Source organism: Xiphophorus couchianus, chromosome 15, assembly GCF_001444195.1.
Source record: "Xiphophorus couchianus chromosome 15, X_couchianus-1.0, whole genome shotgun sequence".
NCBI lineage: Eukaryota > Metazoa > Chordata > Actinopteri > Cyprinodontiformes > Poeciliidae > Xiphophorus > Xiphophorus couchianus.
This window is the reverse complement of record NC_040242.1, coordinates 15,081,570-15,098,352: the sequence shown is the minus strand read 5'-3', so window position 1 is coordinate 15,098,352 and position 16,783 is coordinate 15,081,570. Positions and strand designations below refer to the sequence as shown.

The 16,783-nt window shown below is 37.9% G+C and overlaps 1 protein-coding gene across 3 annotated transcripts in view; it reads right to left on the bottom strand.

Annotated features, from left to right (window-relative positions):
- Positions 1-7,590, bottom strand: part of syndig1l (synapse differentiation inducing 1-like) — a 46,797-nt gene extending 39,207 nt beyond the window's left edge. Inside the window, exon 1 of one of the 3 annotated variants that reach the window (XM_028041096.1) lies at positions 7,494-7,590. The gene's annotated coding sequence lies outside the window, so the exon portion shown is untranslated. Of the gene's footprint in view, positions 1-3,935; positions 4,566-7,493 lie in introns of those variants that run through there. The other 2 variants (XM_028041095.1, XM_028041097.1) reach the window with 2 other exon arrangements.
- Positions 7,591-16,783: the final 9,193 nt, after the last annotated feature.

Genomic DNA, 16,783 nt, shown 5'->3' with positions numbered 1-16,783 from the left:
CTGACATAGACAGTGAAAGTGATTCCCAAAAGTGTTTGCCTGGACTATTCCCAGTTAATTTATTCTCTTGCAGAAGAAATCATTAGAATGTTTCCAATGATTGTATAATGTATTTAAAGTTTCAGTTTTGGTAAACAAGGCTTCAAGTTGCCACTGCCAGGCAACTTGGCAAAAGACGTTTGCCTTGCATGCCATAATATCCGGTCTCGAAAAATCCATTTCATCATAATGTGAGAACCAAAGGAGCTTCACCATCATATTTACTATTGTTCTCATATTTACTGTATTAAGACACTTCACTAGCTTTAAGCAGCAAGTCTGGTAAGCAGCCAACTGCAGGTTGGCTACCTGAGCAGACTGTCCAAATAATTAACCAGCCAGTAAATACCCAGACACCCACAATGCACAATATGCACTGTTCTTTTAAAATTACTAGTAAATTTAATGTGTACATATGCTAGATTTTTGCATTAGTCTATGTATATAACTCAAAACATTGCATAAATGCCGTACACAAAATTACAACTGCAATAATTAATATGCTGTGCCCTTTCAGCAGCACTATGAAGAATTTGTGTTATTGTCCAAATGAACTGTGTAATATAAGCTTTTGATTTAATATTTATATGTGATCCCATTAAATCCTAGTATTTCATCAGGGTTCTCTGCAAAATATCAGAACAGTCCATGCTTAGTGGACAACAAACAATCCTGATTTAGTGGGTCTGCTTAAACTTTAAAAGCAAATAAGCCAAGCCACTCTGACTTGGTTTTGAGAGCAAGATGATGCGGTTGTCATGTAAGTAACAGGAAAAGTGTTCTGCTTAATACTTTGCTGCTATAATATCTGTAAGATTAATACTCCAAATAAATGCTTTAAGCTGACAGCAGACTACTTTCATGTCATTACTTTGGGACACACACAGGAATATTTATGGTTTTGCCATGCTACTTAATTTGTTGAGGCTGTGTTGGTGGTTCAAGGTGGGCGCGTTTTCTTTTCCTCCAAATGGGAATTAAAGAGTAAATAAGCTATTTTAGTGCAGGCTGAAAAATGTAGGACACCTTAGAATCAGACAGCATGAAAGTCATAGAGCTAAAGAATTCAAATTTATATATGCAGGCGTGTTTTGTTTGACATACGGCTGTAAGTGACTATACATCTGTATGTGAGGCTGGGTGCATTTTTTTTTTTTTGGGCAAAGAAAGAGTAACAAATAGATGCAGGGAGAGGGTGGAGGGGAATCGAGAGGGAGATCACAATTATATGTGATTCTCTGGTTCAGTGCATTTGGGCATATTGGCAGACAGCAGAGGCGGCGAGGAATAAAAAGCTGGGAGGCGCGGCTGAAAGCGAATGAGGCAGAGAAGCCGTTGTTGCAAGGAAAACAATTCGGCATGACTAAGATGGCCTTAGCGCAGGGCCTGGGTGCTGCAGTGCAACTGCATGAGAGAGAGGCGCCCAGAGGGGTCCAGCAATGGGGTCCAAAGATTAGCTAACAGCCTGTAAGCAACAAGGTGTGAATAGGGTAAGATTAAGACCGTGGCAGCGCCAACATCTGAGTGCCGCAGCACAATTAGACTCCAGTCAGCATAGCCTGCTTCCCTTTCGCAGCCTGCTGCCAATCAAGCTCTAACCTCTGACCCTGGCGAAACGGAAAGCGGGTATTATCAACAAGGCCTTGAGGCAAGCATCAGCGAGAGGCGGCAGAATACCAATGCGCCTTATCTGTCTAATGTGTTTACTAGTACGTCGCATCCACAGTTTCGCTGCCACATGTGGAGAGCCGCTTGCTGGGAACCACAACAACGGCTCCATCGCTATGTAATTTCATTTTAGAAGCAGTACATGGCATTGAAGAAGGGAGACGACACACACTTGTTTATGGCCACAAATTGGAATGATGCACAAGGTTGAAATGCTGAAACATCAGCATTAGCACATTATCAGTGCTCCCTCAGCAGAGGAAGACCCACAGATTGATCTGGGGACAAACAAAAATGATTATATGAGTAATGGGCTTCACTCGTGCTGACTGATCCTTTTACGATCTATTACCATCAAAGGAGACTGTGTACAAAATAATCCACTTCAAATTAATCGGATGTCTATTTCTGCACGAACAGCGACAGATGAGGTCATGACTGTGTGCTGAGCTCATGAACATAAAACTATTCATACATTTCACAGAACAGCCAGAGCCCTCTCTGGAGTCCTTGTGCCCAGTTGCACTCTTGCCACCGTGCTTTATGACGTTCACACTCCTGTGAGAGGACACAAGGTGTTCCTTGATGTGTAAATCCGCCGTCTCTGTCATGGGTGCTTGAATAATTCAGCGAGAAAGGTGTCACACTTCTGCATAGTTTGTTCTCTGTTGTTTGCTGTCGGTGAGGCAGAATGTGTCTGAGTTGTCTTCATTGCCTATTGATCGCAGTCTTTTGGGGCAGATGACATGAGAGCAGCGTTTAGACCAGGTTATTTTCAGTGTTGGATGGACGAATGGGTATAGATTGAGGGCTTATTGTCTTGTTTACTCATGAAACTCAGATTCGGGGGACAGAAATCACTGCAGGTGCTCAGGGGACAGGTTTCCGATTTGGAGACAAAAATGATAAATCTCATCAATGTCAGTGATTAAATATTAATAGTGAGAACTAGTCCTGTGTAGTGCAGAGTGCATGCCAAGAGTGTCAGTTTCTCGAACTAACTAGAATCCTCTCAAGTCTGTTGCCATCCTTCTTACTTGTGCATTGTTTCCCTTCCACTCAACTTTCATTTAATGTGCTCACATAAAACCAAAATTATTCACACCATCTGTCAGATGTAGATTTAGAATTGCTTTCATTCAGACAAAAAGTTTGTTTCTTGTAGAAAATGAAACAGGCATCTCTCAAAAGATAATACAGTAAAACGAGGAATCGATCTTAAAAAAGACATATTTTTTCTGCATTTATTATTTTATTTTTTTTATGCAAAAAATTGCATTTTTAAAAATAATTGACACCTTTCTCTGTAATAACCCTAATCTTCAGCTCCCTCTTCAATTTATCTGTTGGCTTCACGTCAGCACGTATTGGCCAATTATTGACCAATTCAAACCTGTTGCTATTGAAACAGTGCCTCTGCACACATTTCATACTTTTTCCTTCCACTAAGCTTTCCACAAATATGCTTTGACGCAGCAATCTGGGAACAGCCAGCTTTTCCAAGCATTGATTTTAGGTACCCTCTTTGAGGACAGTATCAAAGACTGTAGATATGAACATAAAGCCTTTCCAACAAAATATTTTTTATATATTCTAATAAACTCAGAAACATAATTTTGTGTGTTTAGTAGCTGAAAAAACTAATGATTAAAATAGCTTAAAACATAAACGTTTGAATTATATCACTCTATGGATCCACGAAATAGTTGTACTTTTTGAAATTAGAGTATAAAACATATAAAATGCAAATACTTTAAGGAGATAACGTACTCGTTCACGCAAAACCCCCCACAGCGTCCTTTGTTTCTTTTTCACCCTTTGATTTCTTCATTAAGGAAAAAATAAATCCTTTAACACTGTTTGTCCAAGCAAATGTTTTTACTCCAATCTCTGCCCGATCTTATAAAGACACATCCCGATAATACAGGACGGAAGTTGAGTCGCTGAAAAAACAACAGAGTAGGATTTTAGCTTCAGCAGTCGCAAGTGGGGACTGTGTGAGTTCTTTATCAATATCCTCCTCCATCGCAAGGGACCCAGTGCAATGCGACAGATATGGCCCCGTAATTAAATTAATTACTTGAGGATGAACATGAGAAGGCAAAACTGTGCGTAAAAGCAGCGCGCTTTCTTCACATAAAGACACTCGCGATCAAATAAAAGCGCGCCTCTACACGCGTTTATTGCGAAAGAGATTGAAAACTGTGATGAGAGAATAAAATCCCTACCTTTGGGTCCTGGCGGCTCCAGATGTCATGAGGATGGAAACATTCGCTTGTTTTTGCCCGTGCATTATGGCAGCGGAGCTGGCGTTGTCCTCCACAGAAAGAGACATTTCTCAGACTTTCTCATTTAAAGAAATAGCCCATCACTCCGGGCGAAGCCGCTCTTCCGACTTCAAGGGGGGAGGAAGAAAGAGCTCCTCCACCAAAGATGAGGTTCTCTCCCCACAATAAACCCGACCTCTCACTGGATATCTGTCTCTTCTGAAACTTAGAACAACCCTCGGAACAAAAAGAGGGAGACACGATTGATGGTGCGTAAAGGTTTAGAGACGCGGATAGAGAGATGAGGAGTGGAAGTGCGCGCAAGGCGATTAGGCAACACAACACGTCCACCCCAGACAGCCAGAAATTACTATAACCGAATTTACTATTACCTATTGGTCATCAGCAAGCCGTCTGCAATCTGAAGATCTGCTAAAACCCTGACTGCTCGAAATCAAGGCAATCCACCGCTCGCTGCGGGAAAGCAAGCAGACTGGGATGAAATAAGGTAGAAAAGTCCAAGCAAATCTAAGTTCATTAAAGTGACAGGTGATCAGAGTCGTGATTGGACTGGACTGTCATCTCTCCTTGGAAGGGCTTCAGGGCAGACAGCGGGCACCTTTTAAACAGGCAATTATATAGAGAATGGATGGACGTGAGGAGGCAGCTCTGTGTTTTTTCTGTGACCCGTGATTTCATTAGTTTAAATGTGTGAATCCAATGACTTCAATCACATTATTATTATTATTATTATTATTATTATTATTATTATTATTATTACTATTATTATTATTATTGAAATCAGACAATAAATCTACTTGGTGAAAGACCCTAAAACTAATTTCTTATTAAATATGTTTAATTTCTGTTTCTTGGGAACACTTTGCTAGTACTGGGTTGGACCCCCCCTTTTTTTTTGCCAGAAGTATAAAGCCCTAATTCTTTATCGCATAGGTTCAACAAGGTGTCAAAAACATCTCTTCCAAAGTTTCGCCATTATTGACATGACAGGTTCACACAGTTGATGCAGATTTATCTGCTGCAAGTCAAATTATTTTGATTACTTGTACTCTGTCATGTGCAAGTTGCCAGTTTAAGATGATTTTAGGATTGCGACATGGTTTTTACTGTTAGTGGTCAAAAAAGGGTGTACATGGTCAGCAATGCCGTTTAATGCTCAGTTTGAACTCCAGATAAACACAAAGATCGGCCATCTTGAAGGCTGGCTCATAGTATCATCACATCACTGCTGCTTTGAGTTGAAAGTAATCAGCTGAGGTGATTCTGAGATCTGGTCAAAATGCTTCCACCTCTCGTCCCTTCAAAGGTTTTCCAGGTGTCCCATTGTGAGGATACTCCAGCCAGTGCCGACCCAGAACTTGCTAGATAGATTCTATATCCTGGGAATGTCTTTGGATACTCTTGAAGTTAAGTCAATTCTGAGGTTTTTCCTTGCAGCAAAAAGGTTATAGATGTAAATCCTGGTTGGAGCCTTTTCAGGTGCGTTCTCTTAAGCTTCTTCTCCACGGACATGGCTTTACCTGTTTTTGTCCCCCCAGCCAGCCCCATGTAGATTTATCTCCATTTCCAGATACTGTGCAGTTTTTCCCTGTTTTCTGGCACCACATCAGGGGTGGTACAAGCTGGATATAGCCTGCTATTGCCAACTAGTGAATTATATGGCAGCAGGCTGCATTCATTGTTTGGCCCATTGATTTATGTCAATAGCAACTTTTCAAAAAGATTTTCAATCAGATTTTACAAGCTGCAAATAAATAATCTCATGGTCGAACTTTGAGGTCCAAATCTTTTCATCTGAAGAGTGCATACAGTGTGAACTGGATGAGACAACAAGCAAAGAGCAAATACAAGAGATTTTGGAGATGATTTTTGGCTGCCCAAGAAACCCTTGGGCAGCCAGAAACCTTTGGGTTTCAGGCATAAAAATATGCCTGTTATTGTAGGTGGATTAGTCTCTCTAACTTGCTGTTTGGTGTCTTTTGTCCTGTGGGTGTCTTTGTTGCTCTGTGATAGACTGCCGTCTGGTCCATGGGTTTATTCCATCTCTCACCTTTTGACCCCCTTGGAATCCTGTAAGGATTAAGCAGGTGTAGAAGATGGATCCATGGACTTCATTAAAGCTGCAGGCACAGCCAGTAACACTGGCACTGTCCTAATCAGACAGCATTGTGTCTTTGTATTTGTATTCTAAAACATCATGTGGGTTGCTAGGAAAAATGAAGCTATATCACAGAATTGTGCAGGAAAAAAAAATCTCAGTGTAAGATTTAACACCTTAACTAATTAACACATTAACACAAAGAGCAATTGCACCCATATGTTATATTATGCCAGGCGGCAAATTAGTATGCACTAAATCTGGATTCTAATCTAAAAAATAGAGCATTCTATAAATGTGCAGCTGGGTCACAGATATATGAATCATCCTCTTGTAGGAATTTTCTTGTTACTGTTACATCAACAACATATCAATCATTTAATGCTTGTCTCTTTTACATTCTAAAAGAAAATGAGAACTTAATAAAAGTAAATGCACCTCAGAGTAAATATGCACCGCAATCTACATCCGGACCTCTTACTCTTAATTATTTTTGACCCGTAAGTGTAAAATCTCTAAGATTCTTTGTATAGACATTTCTTTTCTTTGATGTATACTAGCCTCTTTTATGCATTTGACATTTAGACCTGCCCACTTTAGAGTAAAGAAGAGCGTAAGAAAAAAGTGGGGAAAAGGTCAAGAAATACCCCAGAAGAGTGTGGATCAAAATAGTCTGGATCATCACAGAGTTTGACCAAGGGATGGACAATAGGGATGGAAAAAAAGAGGGCAAGCACAATGGGAGGTGGCTCTGACAGGCCGTGTAATAGCTTGAACGTTCTGAAACATTGATCATACCGCCATTTCAACGTTTCCTCAAACCACCTACTGTTCTTAAGACAGGCCTCCCAGGAGTATTTTTTTTTTCTTTTCCTATCTGTATTTTTTTGTTCAAACTCAGTGGAACAGCAATCATTCCTGACAAACAGATTCAGGTCCACTGGTCGGTTGCACTCTTGGCCTCATCAGAAGCCCATCAATCATTGATAACTTTTCTTCCTTAGCTTCACTCCTCTCTTTTTGCACTTACAGTTTGATCAGCAGAAGGCTGTCATATTGTGAAGTTCTGCGCTATTCTTCCCTGCTTTTCAGGGGTGCTTGTCGCTCTCACAGCTACAGGCATGTCTCGCGATGCAGCAGAGCTGTAAGATCCAATTTGTTTGTTTTGAGATGACTCCAATTCCTTTTGCCACAGAACATTAGGGCTGCAAATGAATATCCCTGAGCTCAGTGGCTCACAGGTCTGTTTGGAGGCAGGAGGATGGCATTCCGGCATAATGGCAACAGCGTGGAGAGAATTCCTTAAGAACGGAGCTACACTGGGCGTATAAAAACCTCGCTCTCGCCTCCAACCATTTTCTGGCTCTCCTCTTACGGTGTCATTTGTCACCTTTACAGACCTTTTCACAAATGAGTCTAGAAGGCAGAGGGCTCATCGACGGCACCGTGCTCGATCCTAACCTCTACCTCTCTGTCACTCTCAGTCGACACTCACAGGGAGAAACAGAAAAGAATACAAATGAGCAGCAGTGTTTGAAGAGACAAAGCAAGGCCAACAAAACGTTAGTGAATCTGGTGCTAATTATTGAATGCCTGCCTCACAATAATACATATTTAAATCTCATGTATATGCAACACCTATTAACTTTTCAATGTCATAATAGAAATGTGGATAAATTTGTAGCTAGAGTGCTGCTAGGGCTTAGTTAATTGAAAAAAATGGCCACACTTACTTTTCCAATTAAAGAAATGTTGGTAGATGTTTCTGCAACACATTAAGCTTCCTCACTGATGATGATGCACTCTGGAAAATAGACTGTAGCTGCTCCATGTTTCACTTCAGTGACTTGCAGCAAAAAAACAATCAAGATTTTGTCCCAAGTTGGAAATTGCTCTCTCCTCGAGTAATCTGATAAACCCTTTGAGGATAAAAGGGAACACAAAATAAAACATTGTTGAAATGCTGCATAGTCATTCAAAGAACACGGGACATGACATCTCGTTCACGTGTGGGTTTGACATTTTGTGCATGCCTTTGGTCTCTGTCATGGCTAAGACTGTAATTTACAACGTACAGCTCCTGAAACCTGTCGTAGATCTTCTCCCCTTATCTTAAACATAACGCAAACCGAAAACTCATGTGGCAACCATCAAAATCTATCAATTACCTTGAGTGGTCTTCGGATCCAATTTTGCTCTTGCTGTTCCCACGTAAGAGCCTGTATCCTGTAGAGCTTACTACTAAAAGTGAAAAAAAGTTAATGTAAACAACTTTATGGACAAGTTGTTTATAATACAGACTTTCTCAGTAGCTTTGGCATAGCCTTCAGATCAGTATTGAAATTCTCAAAACTACTTGTTGGATCTTTAAATCATTTTATCACTTAGACACTTTAGAAAAGTTGTTTCTTATTGCTTTGAACAAGAAGCGAATGCTTCAGTACATTCACATAAGTGATTATGTACAACTCTCTGCTATTACCTTCATTTTCAGTTTCATTAAAACATGTTGAAATTGCATTATTGGTGTCTATTATGAATATTCTCAACCTCCACAGCAGCATACGTACGTTGCATAACTCTTACCTTGCAAAGTAGTCAAACTAGTTGTCATAATATGTCAAGTAAAAGATTCTTTCCACGCTAGCGTTGCAAGAGAAGTTACTCTTTCTAATGCAGATGAGAATTCGTGACTCAAGAGTGAGGAGCTCCAGGAGGTGTAGGAAGACGGCACCGCAATTCCTACCACAATTGCTGTATTGTTTTCTTTAAAAAGATTCCTGGCAAAAGATCTCAGTGCAAAAGCAAAGAATCTGTTCTCATTTTTGGCTTATGCTTATGTGAAATTTGAAAAGAGGGAGAATATAAATAATATATGTTAAAAAACACATCCATAATGTTAGTTCTGATTGGACTAACTTTGACTTGCACCGATCAGTGATTATCAGCGACATGTAAACAAAAAAACATCTGGATCCATGTAAGTGGGTTTATCACTATGAAGTAAGACCTGATCTGAACTACCGTGATAAGCTCTTGGGAGTGACCAAAAGCCAAAATAAATATAAAAAAATTCTGTAAATACAATCATTTTGTGAAAAGTGGCTTGGCTCAACCTTTGGGAAGGCTTAGAGATTTGATAAGGGTTTAGAGTAATGATGCTGCTCCCCAGGAGCCGGATAAGTCAGTTGAAATAGTTTAGAACAAGGAGGTCTGGGAGTCTCTGCTTGTTTCTCTCTCTTCACAGTAAAAACTAAAAACAATTTCAATGAGTAATATCACATATTATCTCCAAAACTGTCTTTGTAAAAGCAGACTCTATTTTCTTTTAGGACAAAGAATCACATTGTGTTATGTGTTGGATAAAAATATGTGAACTTATTACCAGTGGCTGCTGGGATTAAACACTTACCTGTCACACTGAAAATACTTTCATGTTATTCAAAATTACAATATATATCAATTATATTGTACTGTATCATATTGTGATGCATTTTAGTTTACGTGTGTTATGTGAAGAGTCATATCATGTGTATTTATTTCATTGTATAATATATTATTGAGTATTCACAAACAAAATAGCCTTTTCACAAATTTTTCTAAGATGTATTAATATTTCATAAATTGTAATATTGAAAACTCAATTCACTAAGTGAAACATGTATGGAATAATTACACAGAGACTGATGTTTTAAAGTTTTTCATGATGTTTACAGCTAATGAAAACAGCATTTTACACTGGAGTTTCATGTCAGACCTATAAAAAAGCATTTTCAATGTGGGCTTATTAAAATATATTAAATATATTAAAAAATATATGTTTAATATGTATACCAGGGCTGTTATTTTTAAAAGTTACTTTTAATCTGACAAACTCATCAAAAAGTATATTCTAGTTTATCGAATCTGGCTGTTTAAATTCAGTTGATTTTATTACTGCATGACTGTACACCAGGCATATTGTACCAAGGTTTGGTACAATATGGTGTTGTACAATATATGCATTACAATACAAATCAACAAGGAAATGGGTTTTTTTTAACGTTTGGCTATATCATTAGTATAAAAATATGAATAAAATTAGAAGCTTTGTTGAAGACATCCAGTAATTGAAAGACAAGTGTCCTGTCGTTGTTTCCTTTGAGCAGCAGAAATCAAATTCTGTTCTTTTAAGAGAATCCATGCAGTAAGCAAAGCATGCATGTTCAACAGCTCATAAGAGCCGTTTCTCTGAACTCCCCGCTCAGAAGAGAGCATCTGAAAGTCCTGTGTTGTATTTTTAATTACTGAATTTATCCTTTGACATCTCTGCTGTTTAGCCTGTTGTCTTTTCTCTCCTGCTCAAACAAAATCCAATTCGTTTCTCGGGTTACTTTTTCTCTGCGTGCTTTTAATGGGATTTCACAATTAGCGGTGGAGTGGATCACAACAGTTTTTAAATTAACCTTTGTGATCCTCCCCTTACATAAAACACAGAACCAAAACAGTAATAAAAAAAGAGGCCTGGAAATAATGAAGCTATAGAAGATGAACCGTGCTCTACGTTAAGCGTGCATCCGTCTGAAAGAACTTTGAAGGTCTTTCATCAATTTTCTTCTTGTTTGAATAAGAAGAAAGCAGTCATTGCAGATTATGGAAGAAAAGCACTGAGGCTGTCAAACCAGATGGTGTCTATGAACACATCACTCCATGCAGCTATTTTCAATGCATCTGTGGCCACAATTTGATGTAGAGGGGATTTTTTAAATGGGCTTTCTTTCTCAATTCATAGGAAACGATTTACCTGTAAGTACCAGCGACATTGAAGTTTATAGCGTTTAGCAACAGCTTTCTCTGGGAATCAATCAAATTTGCTTTCATTCATGAGAAGAATAATTTTGTTTTTTAAAAAAAGTATTTTACACAGTTTCACTTGAAACAAAACCATTTTTTTGTTGCAATGAAAAAACACAATATTACTAGATGCTACAAACCAGATAAAGGTGCTTTTCTGGTGCAAAAATCTACATTTAATTTACAAAAATCTGAAAAAGGAATAGTAGAATAAACTCAAAATACAACATAAACGAAAATTTAGATCTTCTGACAGAACTGACTGTGGTCAGTAAAAACAATTGTTAACAACGGCTGACATAAAAAATAAATTTCAAGTTTGTGCCAAGGCTTTAGTAAAAGCTTGTAAATGTAAAGTAAAGCCCATTGAGTGATTTTGGACACTGCAAAATGATTTTTAAAATATTTTCATCCAGCCTAACTGACTTTTTTTCCTCCTGTGGAGTACAACGCCGACAGAGGAAACGTTGCAGCTGCAAGCACTTCAACCTTGTATGTGTAAGCCAAAATGTGGCTCTGATCATCCAAAGGTCATGTTGGATGGTAACATGAATGCAGAGGCTGAAACAAACTTAAAATGGTTTGAATCATTCTACATTCTGTTTGATGTTTTTCATTCAATCAATTTCCACACTCGTTCGACACTCAAATTTTGCTGCTGTCGCTTACATGACATGCCAGCACATCAGTCATGCAGCTGATGTGCAAATTCTTTGCCGTATACATGAAGCACTGTACAACGTACACAAACAAAAAAAAGGAGCACTTAATTTTGTGATGTTTGGAGAACTGGAGCGTGCTGGTTCAGTTTGCTCTAAAACCTTTTAGATTGGACCCATCATCAGCCTCTCTACTTGCCAATCAATCTTGGCAGTCATGGCAGATGATGTGGTTGTTTGAGAGGTCTTGTTTAAACAAATTTGAAGATTAAATCTGGCTTGTCCTGTTCATCCTAGTCCTTCTTAAGGGCAACTGACTTTTGTTTTTATTGCCAATAAACGTACATGTAAACCTGGAATTGTTCTCAAAATATGGCCAGATTTTTTCTTTTTTTTTTGCCACGTTGCAGAATATGCAATTTACATTGGAGAAGAAATGTAAATTAACACATCATGAAGCTGCTGGACATTAAAGGTGATGTCTTGGAGCCAGATGGATCCGTGGTAGAGCAGGTGCACCATATGCAGAGGCTGCGGTCCCTTGTTTTATTCCCGACCTTGGGTTGTTTGCTGCATGTCTTCCCCTTATCTCTTAACCCTTGTTACTGTCAAGTTACTAATGAATAAAGCCCACTAGAATCACAAAAACCAAAGGAAGAAAAAAAAAAGACACCATCTCTCAAGAGTTCGTCATCATTGGAGATTCGGGAACCATACCTCTCTTTTTCCTCCTAGAAAAAGGGGGGGAAAGTTGATTCTGTTGATTCTCTGCAACACAGAATCAACTTTTATTGGCCTGAATTTCATTCTGAGAATCTTTGTGACAAAAACTAACTTAAAGTTGCCAGAATCTTGTGTGCTATCTGTATGTGTGTCAGAAAACTGTACCAAAATACATCACAACCCTTGACTGGCCAGCTGGCATAAGAGTATTTAAAAGATTGCAAAAACAGCAAACCTGGCAACCTGGCATCAAAAAATAAAGACATAAAGTTTGAGGCAAGACTTTTGCACTGTTAAAACAGTAATATACTGTTGTCTTCTATTAAAATGTCAAAATATACTTTAATTCTGTGTAGATTTAAAGCACGAGAAGAAAAAGCATTATTTTGTGCAGATCATAGTCTTGATGCTTCAATCAGGATTTGTGGTATTCAACCATCCTATGTAAGATGATATAAGTGAGACTTATTCAATGTCTGAGAGCATATTACCTTCCTTTATGTCTGGGTCACTGTGCTGTAAAGGTCCTGATTTAAAACTGTAGCTGTTATATACCTAGAGGATAAATGTGCCGTCTAGGATGTGAATGACAGAGAAACCTTTAATGATATGAATGCAGACAAAAAGTAGGTCAAGGCTGGCGAAGCCGTAAAGCCTTGAAGATTTCTCTAGTGGGTCTGGTTGGTGTGTAAGGTTTCATGTGTCTACAGATGTGGCAATATATTAAATTCATCAATTCTGTACAATTCCCCATGTGTGAAACCGAAAGGTAAACTTACGCCAAGGAAAAGGTGACATAAATGTGACATAGAGGAAACGCACTTTCATCTGTTTTTACCACACTACACTTCTTTTGATTTTGTGCTCAAACCAAAACATTAACATGTAAAAAAAAAACATATTACATAAATAATATGTAATATGTTGTTTTTTTTTTTACATATTATTTATGTAAAAAAAATTATAATAAAAATTTAATTTTATGTTAGAGAAATTATTTACAAAATATACTTGACACACCATGCCTGACTGAACAAGTGAAACAGGTGCATTACAAACACAACCTGCTCCAGCTGCTCAGACAGTATTTTCCCTTCCTTGTTAATTTATTCAGTTATTAAATTGCTTAATGGAAGGCATCCTTACTTTGACCTCTAATTATTAGTATAAGGTATTTTTTACCTTTTTCATTATAAACTATGATGATTATATAAACTTTCTGTAACAGGGGAGGCTGCTTCTCTTTGCATTTATGTGTGTATTTTGTGGTTTGCACATGATCATTAGACGTGAATCTTTAATAACGGCAAACTGGATGTTGCTGTTCTTTATTGCCCAGCCAACCTGCTGGGTATGTGTATGTTTTGAAGATCCTGGATTGGATGAATGATTGGCAACTGTTTAATGAGGCCCTCCATACCTTTGATTACCAGGTCTAATGAACAGCGTGTCAGTTGTACCCTGTTAGCAGATAATACTGTCCTGACTAGCCCGGCTAATCAGTACAAGCAGCATGTCCAAATGCCAGTCAAAGGGCACACTTCATATTTCATGCAGCTCCCTGTGGAAAATATGAATAATCAATTCAGTTTTCAGATATATATATATTTTCTTTCCTCTGGGGTGATGTCATCATCCCTACGTGAGTAGTTAAACATACTTGAATGCACACTGTCAGGGCACGGGTTGCACGGACCGATGCCTTGTCAATATTTATTACGCTTCAGCGACCTCGCTGACCTCATGTTTTCACTTCTCCTGATGTGACACATAACTATGATGAGCAGGGGCTGAAAAACAAAGAGACTGCAGGTGATGAAAGGACTCGATTTAATACACTGGGCATGCTTCTTGGAAAACTACAGTGCAGTCATGCAGTACTGGTAACCTCTGTTAAGAGATAGAATATTTTTAATTTCTTTTTTTTCAGCAAAAATCTATTTGTTTGAATGTCAATAGCTAACAACTCTATCTAGTACTTTTATAATGTTAAATGTTGGTTCATCCTGCATTTATTCACATGAAAACAAGTCAGTTCAATTCAGATCAATTCAGTTAATTTCAACTTAGTTCATTTCAGTTTAATTTGATTCAGTTAATCCCAAATTAAAGCTTAATGTTGTAGTATTTCTTGCTAATTATATTTCTCCAGTGCTTTAATGTGGTGTTGGTTGGAGGTTGAATGACCTCCTTTAGTTGTCTGCATCCCAGGAGATCTGAACATCTTCTGACTGAAGACACTCTAATGTTGTATTTATGTATTACTAATACAAATTGTATTGCGTTTCTTATTTAATGAACCGTCTTTCTTTGAACAATCAGTTACAAAGACTCTTGAGCAATCGTTCAATTCAATCTCTTATTGACCTTTTTTGAAGTCACTGGATCAAGTATTAACCAACTTTATATTGTATTATGTATTATATAAAATTCTATTTAAAAAATGTATGTTTATGATTTCTTTTGCAAGGCAATGCAGTTACATCCAGCATTTATCACTCACTAGTCATTTCTCTAGTTTTTTATCTTAAAGTGCAGAAGGATTACTTGTTGCTCCTATTGGGTGAAATTTCAGTTTCAAAGAGTTGTTTAAAATATCAACCTCTAATTAAGCAGGGAGAAAAACATATTGAAACTAAACATCTTATTTTTAATGGTTTTAATGACTCAGTAGCAAACCTGAGCAAACATCTACATTCCTTGTGGGGTTTTCTTTACCTGAAAAGTGAAAGATTTTCCCTTACACAAGTCTGTGTGACTTTTGCAGACAGTTCTTGAAGTCACCTTGATTGTGGACGGACATCTGAGGAAATTTTGTATGAGTCAGAATTTACAATGAGGGGCTGCAGGAGGCATATTCACAGCTGAGTGCTAAAGGAAACAAGGGAGTCTAATCACCAGCCAAAAATAAGTTCTAAAAGAGGCAAGCACACACACCTGGAGAGAGCAGGAAAAGAAAAAAAGAAAAATAACTCTGATGAGTCAGGATCATTCTTTGCTGCTTCTCTTCCCCAAATCCTTTTTGGTTTATCCTCTTTTTTGGATTAACATGTTGTTATCTCACAGGCCTTATCCAAACCCTACACACATTGTTCAATTCAATGCACATTTCTGGCCTAAAAATAAGATTTTAATACAAGTTAGACATATACTGGACTGGTTAAAAAAAAAAAAAAAAAATATATATATATATATATATATATATATATATGCAGTATATTTGACAGGAAAATGGAAGTATCTTAACACTCATCTAAGGTCACCAATAGGGGTGGGAGGACAAGAGCTCAGGTGTAAATATGGCAGAATAAAGGCTCTCTACCAAAAAGTAAGCACTAAAGACGGCCAGGATGCTGAAAGGATTGGGGTTTTTTGAGAGAGAGACAGGAGCGATTACAAGGATGTTAATCCTGTTCCCTCAAAACACGAGGTGATCTACGTACCACAAAACCAGGATGATTGAGCTGACTGAGCAGCAGGCCAAACTGCTTTCTTCAGGCAACCTATATTAGTATGTTATTTTATTTTTTGTAATTTTCTTTCTTTTTTTTATCATGTAGAACCACAACACTGCTAACGTTCCTTCGTTCTTAATGTTCGTTTTGATGGTAACGTGACAAACTGTGTAGATTTGCAAGTGCGTCCTTATCATGGCTGCTGAAATTTATTTTTTGGCAGGAACTTTAAGCTAAAACAGAAAGTAGATGTTTCCCGTTGGCACCAGGAGACCACATTATTACACCATTCTTCACTATTCCCATAAACTTTGTCGTGCTTCAATCCCATTTTCTACGTGGTTAAGAATGTAGGTAAAAATTTTATTTTAAAAGTATTTTTGATGTGCTTAACTTGTTCTTGTTCATTTATATTTGATTCGTGGTGAAGAAATACCTGTACTGGCTTCAATTTACATTCTAATTTTCCCCCCTTGTATTCATTACTGAACCTTCCCTTGGTTCAGTAATGGTGTCCACAGAAACATCAGAGTCTTGGCAAAAAGGTGATGAAAAGCATTTTGACACAAACCAAACACTATAAGACTATAAGTAGGGGAGAGCGGGGTATTGTGAGCCATTTTTTACATTTGTTTCCCTATAGGCAAGGTAAAATGATGTATCAGTAAAATGTAAACATTTCCTATTAATTTGGGATGTTTCCTAGCTATGGAAGTTATCAGAATATCATCAAGACAAAGGACAATGAAAATATGATTGTTTTAAAAAAAGTGGTCCTGTGTCTCACTTTACCCCAGATCAGGGGTAAAGTTAGACAGACCAGAAAAATCAATGGGGTAAATTGAACCATTTGGGGGTAAGCTGATACACTTACGTTTTCCACTTTAATACTACCATAACACATGTTGTAACAATTTGAATCCTGACTGACAACCTAACCTTCAAAAACAAAAAAATGTCAGACTAGGATCAGTGTTATGGAGATTGGTTAATTATAGTTAGCACTTGAAAGTAACCCAA